This window comes from Petaurus breviceps, unplaced genomic scaffold, assembly GCF_028583685.1.
Source record: "Petaurus breviceps papuanus isolate PSGF00001 unplaced genomic scaffold, PetGlider_PUasm1.0 90601, whole genome shotgun sequence".
NCBI classification, from domain to species: Eukaryota; Metazoa; Chordata; class Mammalia; order Diprotodontia; family Petauridae; genus Petaurus; species Petaurus breviceps.
The window spans coordinates 3,399,877-3,409,895 of record NW_027187282.1 but is presented as its reverse complement, the minus strand read 5'-3'; the positions used below and the strand labels follow the sequence as shown (position 1 = coordinate 3,409,895).

The 10,019-nt window shown below is 35.4% G+C and overlaps 1 pseudogene; it reads right to left on the bottom strand.

Annotated features, from left to right (window-relative positions):
* Positions 1–3,635: 3,635 nt before the first annotated feature.
* On the bottom strand, positions 3,636–4,487 carry LOC138142697 (eukaryotic peptide chain release factor subunit 1-like; annotated as a pseudogene).
* Between the last annotated feature and the right edge of the window lie 5,532 nt (positions 4,488–10,019).

The following is a 10,019-nucleotide window of genomic DNA, read 5'->3' as shown; positions in this document are numbered from 1 at the left end:
AGAGAGAGAGAGAGAGAGAGAGAGAGAGAGAGAGAGAGAGAGAGACTCAGAATCCCTGATCTCACCCAAGGGGGAAATTCCTCAAAGTCTAGAAAACAAGCTGAAAGCCTGAAACATGTTGGGGCACTGTCCCCTCTAATGTGTCTGCTAGTCCCCCAAGTCTTTTTCTCTCCCCTCAAAATTGTCTACATGCACAAGTAGCTCTCTTGAAGAAAGAATGAAGAATGTATTGCCTCTCCAAAGCTCTGGCACCAACTCTCTTCTCACACAGGCAGCAACATTGAGTCATTCTCTCAACAAATCAGCAGAGTCTTTTGCAAAATGCTTTAAGCTTGAATCCCAGGTTACACACTAATAACAAGAGAAATATACATTAAAACAACTCTGAAACTCCACCTCATATCCATCAGATTGGGAAGATGATAAAAGGAAAATGACAGTTGTTGGAGGGGCTGTGGGAAGACAGGTACTTTAATGCACTGTTGATGGAACTATAAATTGATCCAACCATTCTGCCAAGCAACTTGCAATTATAGCCCCAAAGTCAGTTTGACTCAGCAACATCAGTACTAGGTATATATTCCAAAGAAGTCAAAGATATAGGGAAAGGCTCTATATGTAAAAAAAAAAATTATAGCAGCACTACTTGTTATACTGAAAACAAAATGGGTGTCCACCAACTGGAAAATGACTAAACAAATCGTGATATATGAATGTAATGGAATATTATTGTGTAGTAAGAAATGATGAATATAAGTGACTCAGAGAAGCTTGGTAATGCCTGTATAAACTGATACAAAGTAAAATGTAGAGAACTAGGAGAATAATTTAATAATAACAGCTATTATTTGTATAGTCTTTTAAGGTTTGCAAAGTGCTTTACATATATAGTCTCATTTGATCCTTACAGCCACCTTGAGGGGCTAAGTGCTATAATTATACAGAAAAGAAACTGAGGTAGAGGTTGAATGACCTGCTGAGAGTCACACAACTAGTAAAATGCCTGTGATTAGATTTGAACTCGTGTCTTCCTGACTCCAGGACCAGCACTTTATCTGTGATGCCACTTAGCCTCCATTTTTATGTGCTGGCCACCATAATATAGGAGAATAAGAAACACTGAAAGATTCCATATATCTTATCAATGCAATGCCCAGTCACAACTAGTCTGCTTGGCAGGGAGATGATGGACTAGAGATGAAAAAAAGACATAGTCAAGGCATTGAATTGTGTTGCTTGACTCTACTCTTCTTTTTAAAAGAAGAGATGGCTTCTATTTGGAGACAGGAGGAGTTAGTGGTTGGGCAAAGATTTGAATAAGAAGGAAAGAAATAAAGGAAGCATCAATCAAACATTTAAAAATATACAGAGGAAAACTGAAAGGAGGAAGGCCCAAATACATATGACAATTTTGTTATCCACATGTTGGATTTAGTATGCCCATAAAACTGTATAAAACAGAAATCCATAGTTTCATATACAATCTACCTTTTGGTTCTTTGGATATTGACGTGTCTGTGTTTGTTAATGATTATGAAGATCATCATAAAAACAATTTTGAAAAATAAATAAGAGAAGTACAATAAAGATCTCTGGAAATTCACGAGGGACAGTTTCATTTATTTGAATGGCATTATTAAATACCTACTATATACAAGGCATTAGAAAAAAATAACCCATATCCATGTAGCCCTTGAGAATTACAAAGTATTTTAATATGTTATCTCATTTTTAATCCAACACTGTTGTCTCCCGAGTCTATAAGCAGTTAAGGACTTGTCCAAAGTTACTTTGAAGCAAGTAGAAGAGTTTGTCCTCAAACCCAGGCCCCTGCCATATGAAATCTGTATGGAAGCTGCTTGAAGCAGTCGTTTCTCTACGTATACGGTTTTCACATAACCCCCAGAGATCTAGCCAGAGTGAAAAATCATTCTCAAACTTGCTATGATTCATTACAAGTAGCCTAGGTGTCAAGTATAACTAAGTTCCATTAGTACTCAACAGATTAGAAGATCCTTCTTCTGGTGACATTTTCAGATTAACAGGTTGTTGGTTTGGATGACTAGGTGGCACAGTGAATAGAGCACCAGCCCTGGAGTCAGGAGGACCTGAGTTCAAATCCGGCCTCAGACACTTAACACTTACTAGCTATGTGACCTTGGGCAAGTCACTTATCCCCAATTGCCCTGCCTTCCCCCCTCCAAAAAAAAAGCAAAACGACAACAACAACAACAACCCCCAAAACCCCAAACTAAAGACAACAGATTGTTCTCTCTTCCCTAGAAGCTAACACATTTAAATCGTGGTTTTAGGGCCTTAATATGGCTCTTAGATGTTTGAAATTATTATTTTATCTCATTTAGAGATATTGATTTAATTCATCATGCTTGATTAAACAAGGTTATGTACTAATGCAAAAATGACAAACAATATAATTTGAGTCCTCAAGACTGTAAAAATCTAATGAGGAGGGTATGTGACATATGCATATATAAGTATGCTAGAAGTTGCAATTTGAAAAATTATTAAAAAGAGGGCCTGGAAGTGGTTTTGCTATGTTCTGATGATCTTGAAGAAAGGAAAGGGAGGGGAAAGGAATACTCTAAGGAAGAAAGGGGGAGGAAGATAGGGGAAATTAGCTAACATAATTAGGGTGTGCAAACAGAAGACTAGACAAACCAAGAAGAAGGTGTGGGAGATGCTGACGACACTGGAACTACCTTTCAATTGAACTAGTAAAACACACATGCACACAAAGTTGGATGTAGATGTATGTTCAACTCAAGAGGGAAACTAGAGGGAAGAGGGAGAGAATGAAGGAGAAAATAAGAGGAAGGATAGATTATCCATTAGCAAAATACATTTTAACCCTGGACAGTGGATTGCAAAGAGGAGTTTAAAAGGAAAGAAAGAAAGGGTAAGAGCCTGTGACTGGAGCCTGAGGGGGATGGAACAAGAAGGGCAAGGGGACAGAATCAGATTGCATCAAGCAGAGCACTAGTACTAAACATACTCCTCTCATACCACTCTCTTGTTTCTTGTAAAGAGGGGCAAGGAGACAGGAGAGGTAAAAGTATAAAAGAATAGGATGAAGGGAAACACACAATTAACAATTGTATTGTGAATATGAATGAGATGAATTAACCTATAAAATAGAAGAGGATATGTTCTATTATGTTTATAGCTGTGATCTGTGAATAGACGAATAATTCATGACCAAAGAATGGATAGAGAAGCTCATAGAAAACAAAATGGACAATTTTGATTATATAAAATTTCAAAGCTTTGCACAAACAAAACCAATGCAGCTATAATTAGAAGGGAAACACATTTCTATGATAAAGATCTCATTACCAAGATATTTAAGGAATTGATTTAAATTTGTAAGATTGAGCATTACCAAGATATATAAGGAATTGATTTAAATTTGTAAGATTGAGTCATTTCCCAATAGATAAAAGGTCAAAAAATATGAACAGATTGTTTTAAAAGGAGAAAAATCCAAGCTACCAATAGCCATAGGAAAAATGCTCCACATCATTAATAATTAAAAAAAAAATTCACATCAAAGCAACTCTGAGGTGTCACCTCATAGTCATCAGATTGGTAAAACTGACAAAAAATGGAAAAAGACATTAATGAAAGTAACATCCTGTTAGTTTCTTCTCTTTAATAAATTTCATATTGGAGAGAATTTCAGTAAACAACTTATCACTTTACTGAATCCATTTTTACCACCATAGAAAATATCAACTAATTTTAAAACTTTTAATTGTAATCCCTGATCAAGCATACCAGATTGACCATTCCCTTTAGAAATCATCTGATTGAGTTAAAATGAGAACAGGCATGTTCACTTTGTCTCCAAAAGCAAACAACTGCACAGTCCCTGCTACCTTCCCTACATAGCTGTGCCATTTTCCCATTCATAAATAGGCAAAATGGAGAAAACACAAGGTAGTGCCTTTCCTACTGTATTCCTTTGTGAGATTCACAGTGAATTTGTGCAGGACTTCTCCTGTGTTATCTTGTGGAGTGCCAAAGAGTTTACCACTACCATCTATTACAATAAAGACAAATTTTCTTTCATTAGACCTAAAGGCAGTGTTGTAAGAGTCTCCATATGGAATTTGTTGTCACACAGATACAGTGATGTATAGATTGGTTTGAAAGGTTCAAAGTCAATGTCAACTTTCTTTTCCTTTCTTTCTGTCACAATTGTTCCATGGCAAACAACCAGACCATTTGGAGATATTTTGTTATAGAGTTTGAATCTTTGCTGTACAGATGAAAGGTGGTTCAGATGATATTTAATATCAGATACAATTCCAATTCTAATCTGCTAACATTTTTGCCACTTGAGAAATCTGATCTTTGAAAGGAATGATCAGTGTCCCTTTGCATTGGTACACTTCCAGGCTCTTGATGATTTTCTTTATCTTCCAGATCTCTATGATTCTATCCACAGTGCTGGAATTGTCAACCATCTTCTGCTTTCTAAAGACCAGTTCCCAGGTGGCAGTGTCTCCTCCCTGGCAGCAGAGTTATAGGACACCCAATAATTATGATTTTTGAAATATGTTGTTTGATGTTGTAGTATAAGTGATAAGACTTCAATATGGAGTCACTTAGGCTAAGTGGTCCTAATGATCATAAACAGATAAGCTATATAGCTTATGTTATATCTTATATCACCTGAAATCTCATCATATTGTTTAACTCACCTTTGCATACTCAACACCTTCTTAACTTCTTTAGCCTCCTCTATCTTTTGATTAGAAGGCTAAAGAGTACAGCACTAAACTCCTACCAAAGTTTTCTTTTATAGAGGGCTGGGATCTGGATTTTCCAGATAGCTCTCCACTTTCTATCTTTAGCTCTGCTTTGTTTGAACTCCCTGGAACACTGTTTTTTTTCCTGGTAGTTTTTCCTCCTCTGACTTTCCAGCTTCCTTTTGTGTGTTGTCTTCCCCTGTTAGTTTGAAAACTCTTTGAGGTCAGGGACTGATTTGTATACCTAGTTTAGCATAGTGCCTGGTACATAGTAGGCATTAGTAAATGTTTATTGAATTGAACTGAATTGAAAAAGCTATGACAGATAACCTGTACTTTTCCATTGTCCTGACTCATTCTGACCCTCTATCAAACTGGCTTCTGATTGGACAGGGCTCCCATCTGACTGTGGCATATGCATGCTGACACCAATTTCTGTAATCTTTCATTAGAGATTTGGACTTTTATGATATAATTCTGATATAATAAATACAATTTCTGATCTGAATTAAGAAATTCCCCCACCAGAGTCTGATATGATAAGCAAGCTGGGGAATTTCCCTACCACATCTGGGTCTGATTAGGACTGCCCCTTCCCATATCTGGCATTGATTACCTGTTCTCAACCAAACCCATCTTTAAGGTATAAAACTTCCCTGCTCAGATTCCACTTTGAGCATGTACTGAGATTTTGCCATTGTATACACCTCATGTGGCCTAATCTTTGTGTATTTTTGTTGCCATATAATGTGTATGTACATATGTGTGTGTGTTTGTATGTGCTTTTGTTTTTGCCTGCTTCCTGTGCCACATAGTAATAAAGGTCATGCTTGTACTAACTTTCAGAGTACCAATTTGTAAATTCTCAAACCTAGATCTTTGCTCTAAACTGAGCCCTGACACCACATAGACAGGACATCCTTAAACCCAGTGATACCACTACTAGGTCTATATCCAAAAGAGACTAAAGGAAGAGGAAAAGAACCCATATGCACAAAAAATACTTATAGCAACTTTTTAATGGTGGCAAATAATTGGAAACTGAGGGGATGCCCATCAATTGAGGAATGGCTGAACAATTTATGTATGGTATATGATTGTGATGGAATACTGTTGTGCTGTAAGAAATGATGAAGGAACTGGTTTCAGAGAAACCTGAGAAGATTTATATGAACATATACAAAGTGAAGTGAACAGAATAAGGAGAACAATATTTGAAATAACAGCAACAATGTAAAGAAAAGGCAACTTCAAAAGACTTAAGTTCTCTGTTATATGCAATGACCAAACATGATTCTAGACCAGAAGTATCAAATATATGTCCCTCAAGCCACATGTGTCCAGAAACACTCCCAAGATCTTTTTTGTAGCCTTTGCCAATTTCTTTTTTTAATCTTTATTTTTCTTTATTAATTTGTTTGTTTACTTTTAGTTTACAAGATTCAGTTCCACAATTCCTTGAGTTTCAAATTTTCTCTTCCTCCCTCCCCATGATGGCATACAATCAAGTATAGGATCTGCAAATACTTTCACATTAGACATTAGGCAGGTTATAAAGAAGGACTGTATCAGATGGAATGAACAATGGGAAAGAGAAAACAAAACCGAAAAAGAAAAAGATCAGGTAGTTTGCTTGAATCTGGATTCAAACTCAGTTCTTTCTAGTTCTTTCTCTGGATGTAGACATCTCTCTCCATCATGAGTCTTTTAGGGTTGACTTATAACCCTGAATTTCTGAGAAGAGTCCAGTCTATCAAAGTTGGTCGTCAAACACACATTGTGTCTGTAATTGTGTACAAATTTCTCCTGGTTCTACCCTTCTCACTCAGCATCAGTTTGTATAAGCCTCTCCAGGTAAATATGAAATCCATCTGCTCCTCATTTCTTATAGCACAATAGTATTCTGTAACATGCATATACCACAACTTGTTCAGCCATTTCCCAATTGATGGGCACCCCCTTAATTTCCAATTCTTTGCCACCACAAAAAGAGCTACTATAAATATTTTTGTACATATGGGTCTTCCTCCCACTTCTATGATCTCTTTGGGATACAACCCTAGAAGTGGTATTGCTGGGTAAAAAGGTATGAAATTATTTATAGCCCTTTGGGCATAATTCCAGATTGCTCTCCAGAAAGGCTGGATCAGTTCACAACTCCACCAGCAATGCATTAGTGTTCCAATTTGCCCACATCCTCTCCAGCATTTATCATTTTCCTGTTTTGTCATCTTAGCCAATCTGACTGGTGAGATGTGGTACTGCAGAGTTGTTTTGATTTGCATTTCTTTAATCAATAGTGACTTAGGGCATTTTTTTCATATGCTTATAGATATCTTTAATTTCATCCTCTGAAAATTGCCTGTTCATATCCTTTGACCATTTATCAATTGGGGAATGACTTGTATTCTTATAGCATTGATTCAGTTCTCTTTATATTTTAGAAATGAGTCCTTTATCAGAGACATAGGTTGTAAAAATTCTTTCCCAATTTCCCACTTCCCTCTTAATCTTGGTTACATTGGCTTTGTTTGTACAGAAGCTTTTCAATTTAATGTAATCAAAATTATCCATTTTGCATTTTATAATGCTCTCTAATTCTTGTTTGGTCTTATTTTCTTCCCCTCTCCACAGATCTGACAGCTTTCCAAGATTGCTTTCTGAGATTGCTTACAGTATCAGCCTTTATACCTAGATAATGCACCCATTTAGAATTGATTTTGGTATATGGTGTTAGATAATGGTCTATGCCCAGTTTCTGCCATACTGTATTCCAGTTTTCCCAGCAGTTTTTGTCAAATAGTGAGTTCTTATCCCCCAAACTGGGGTCTTTGGGTCTATCAAACAATAGATTACTATAGTCATTGACTGCTGAGTCTTGAGTAACCAATCTATTCCATTGATCCACTCCTCTATTCCTCAGCCAGTACCAAGTAGTTTTGATGACTGCTGTTTTTTAATACAGATTGAAATCTGGTATAGCTAGTCCACCTTCCCTAGCATTTCTTTTCATTACTTCCCTTGATATTCTGGACCATTTGTTCTTACAAATGAATTTTGTTACTATTTTTTCTAGCTCTATAAAGTAGTTTTTTTTGGTAAATTGATTGGCATGGCACTAAATATATAATTTAATTTAGGTAAAATTGTCATTTTTATTATATTATCTCCACCCAGCCATGAGCAATCGATGTTTTTCCAATTAGTTAGATCTGACTTTATTTGTGTGAAAAGTGTTTTGTAGTTGTGATCATATAGGTCCTGGGTTTGTTTTGGCAGGTAGATCCCCAAATATCTTATAATGTCTACAGTAACTTTAAATGGGGTTTCTCTTTCTATCTCTTGCTGTTGAATTTCATTAGAAACATATAAGAATGCCAAGGATTTATGTGGGTTTATTTTATATCCTGCAATTTTGCCAAATTTATTTATTGTCTCAAGAAGTTCTTTACTTGAATCTCTAGGATTCTCTAAGTATATCATCATATCATCTGCAAAGAGTGATAGCTTGGTCTCTTCTTTGCCTAATTTGATTCCTTTGATTTCTTTTTCTTCTCTAATTGCTACTGCTAACATTTCTAGTGCCAGATTGAATAAGAGGAGTGATAGTGGACATCCTTGTTTCACCCTTGATCTTATTGGAAATGCTTCTAGCTTATTCCCATTACATATAATACTTGCTGATGGCTTTAAATAGATGCTACCTATTATTTTAAGGAAGGCTCCATTTATTCCTATGCTTTCTAATGTTTTTAATAGGAATGGATATCATATTTTGTCAAAAGCCTTTTCTGCATCTATTGAGATAATCATGTGGTTTCTGCTAGATTTATTGTTGATATGATCAATTATACTAATGTTTTCCTAACATTAAACCATCCTTGCATTCCTTAAATAAATCCTACCTGATCAAAGTGTATTATTCTTGAGATAAGTTGCTGTAGTCTTTTTGCTAATATTGTATTTAAAATTTTTGCATCTATATTCATGAGGATAATTGGTCTATAATTTTCTTTTTCTGTTTTATCTCTTCCTGATTTAAGTATCAGTAACATATTTGCATCATAAAAAGAATTTGGTAGCACTCCTTCTTCACTAATTACCCCAAATAGTTTGTAGAGTATTGGAATCAATTGTTCTTTAAATGTTTGATAGAATTCACTAGTAAATCCATCTGACCCTGGAGATTTTTTCCTAGGGAGTTCACTGATGGCTTGTTCAATTTCTTTTTCTGAGATAGGGTTATTTAAGTAATTTACTTCCTCTTCAGTTCATGTGGGCAACTTATATTTTTGTAAATATTCATCCATTTCACTAAAATTGTCAAATTTATATGCATACAATTTGGCAAAATAATTCCTAAATATTGTTTTAATTTCCTCTTCATTGGAGGTAGATTCATCCTTTTCATTTTTGATATTCATGATTTGGTTTTCTTCTTTCTTTTTTTTATCATATTGACTAAGGGTCTATCAATTTTATTGATTTTTTTTATGAAACCAGCTCTTAGTTTTATTTATTAATTCAATAGTTTTCTTAATTTCAATTTTATTAATCTCTCCTTTGGTTTTCAGTATTTCTAATTTAGTATTTAATTGGGGATTTTCAATTTGTTCTTTTTCTAGCTTTTTCAATTGCATGCCCAATTCCTTGACAGCCCTTTTCTCTAATTTATTCATGTATGCACTCAGGATTATAAAACTGTCCCTAAGAACTGCCTTTGCTGCATCCCACAAATTTTGGTATGTTGTCTCATTATTATCATTCTCTTGAATGAAGTTACTAATTGTTTCTATAATTTCTTGTTTGACCCACTCATTTTTTTTTAAAGCAGTCGGGGTTAAGTAACTTGCTCAAGGTTACATGGCCGGTTATTTCTGGGTGTGGTGCTGAGTATCTGAGCTCGGATTTGATCCCCAGGTCATCCCGACACTGGAGCTGGTGATCAACCCACTCATTATTTAGGCTTAAATTGTTTAATTTCCAATTAGTTTTTAGTCTATCTTTCTATGGCCCTTTATTGCATATGATTTTTATTACATCATGATCTGAGAAGGATGCATTTGATATCCTTTCTGCACTGAATTGTGAGGTTTTTATGCCCTAGGACATGGTCAACTTTTGAGTATGTGCCATGAACCACCGAGAAGAAAGTATATTCCTTTTAATCCCCATTCAGTTTTTTCCAGAGATCTATCATATCTAGCCTCTCTAAAATTCTATTTGCTTCCCTAACTTCTTTCTTTT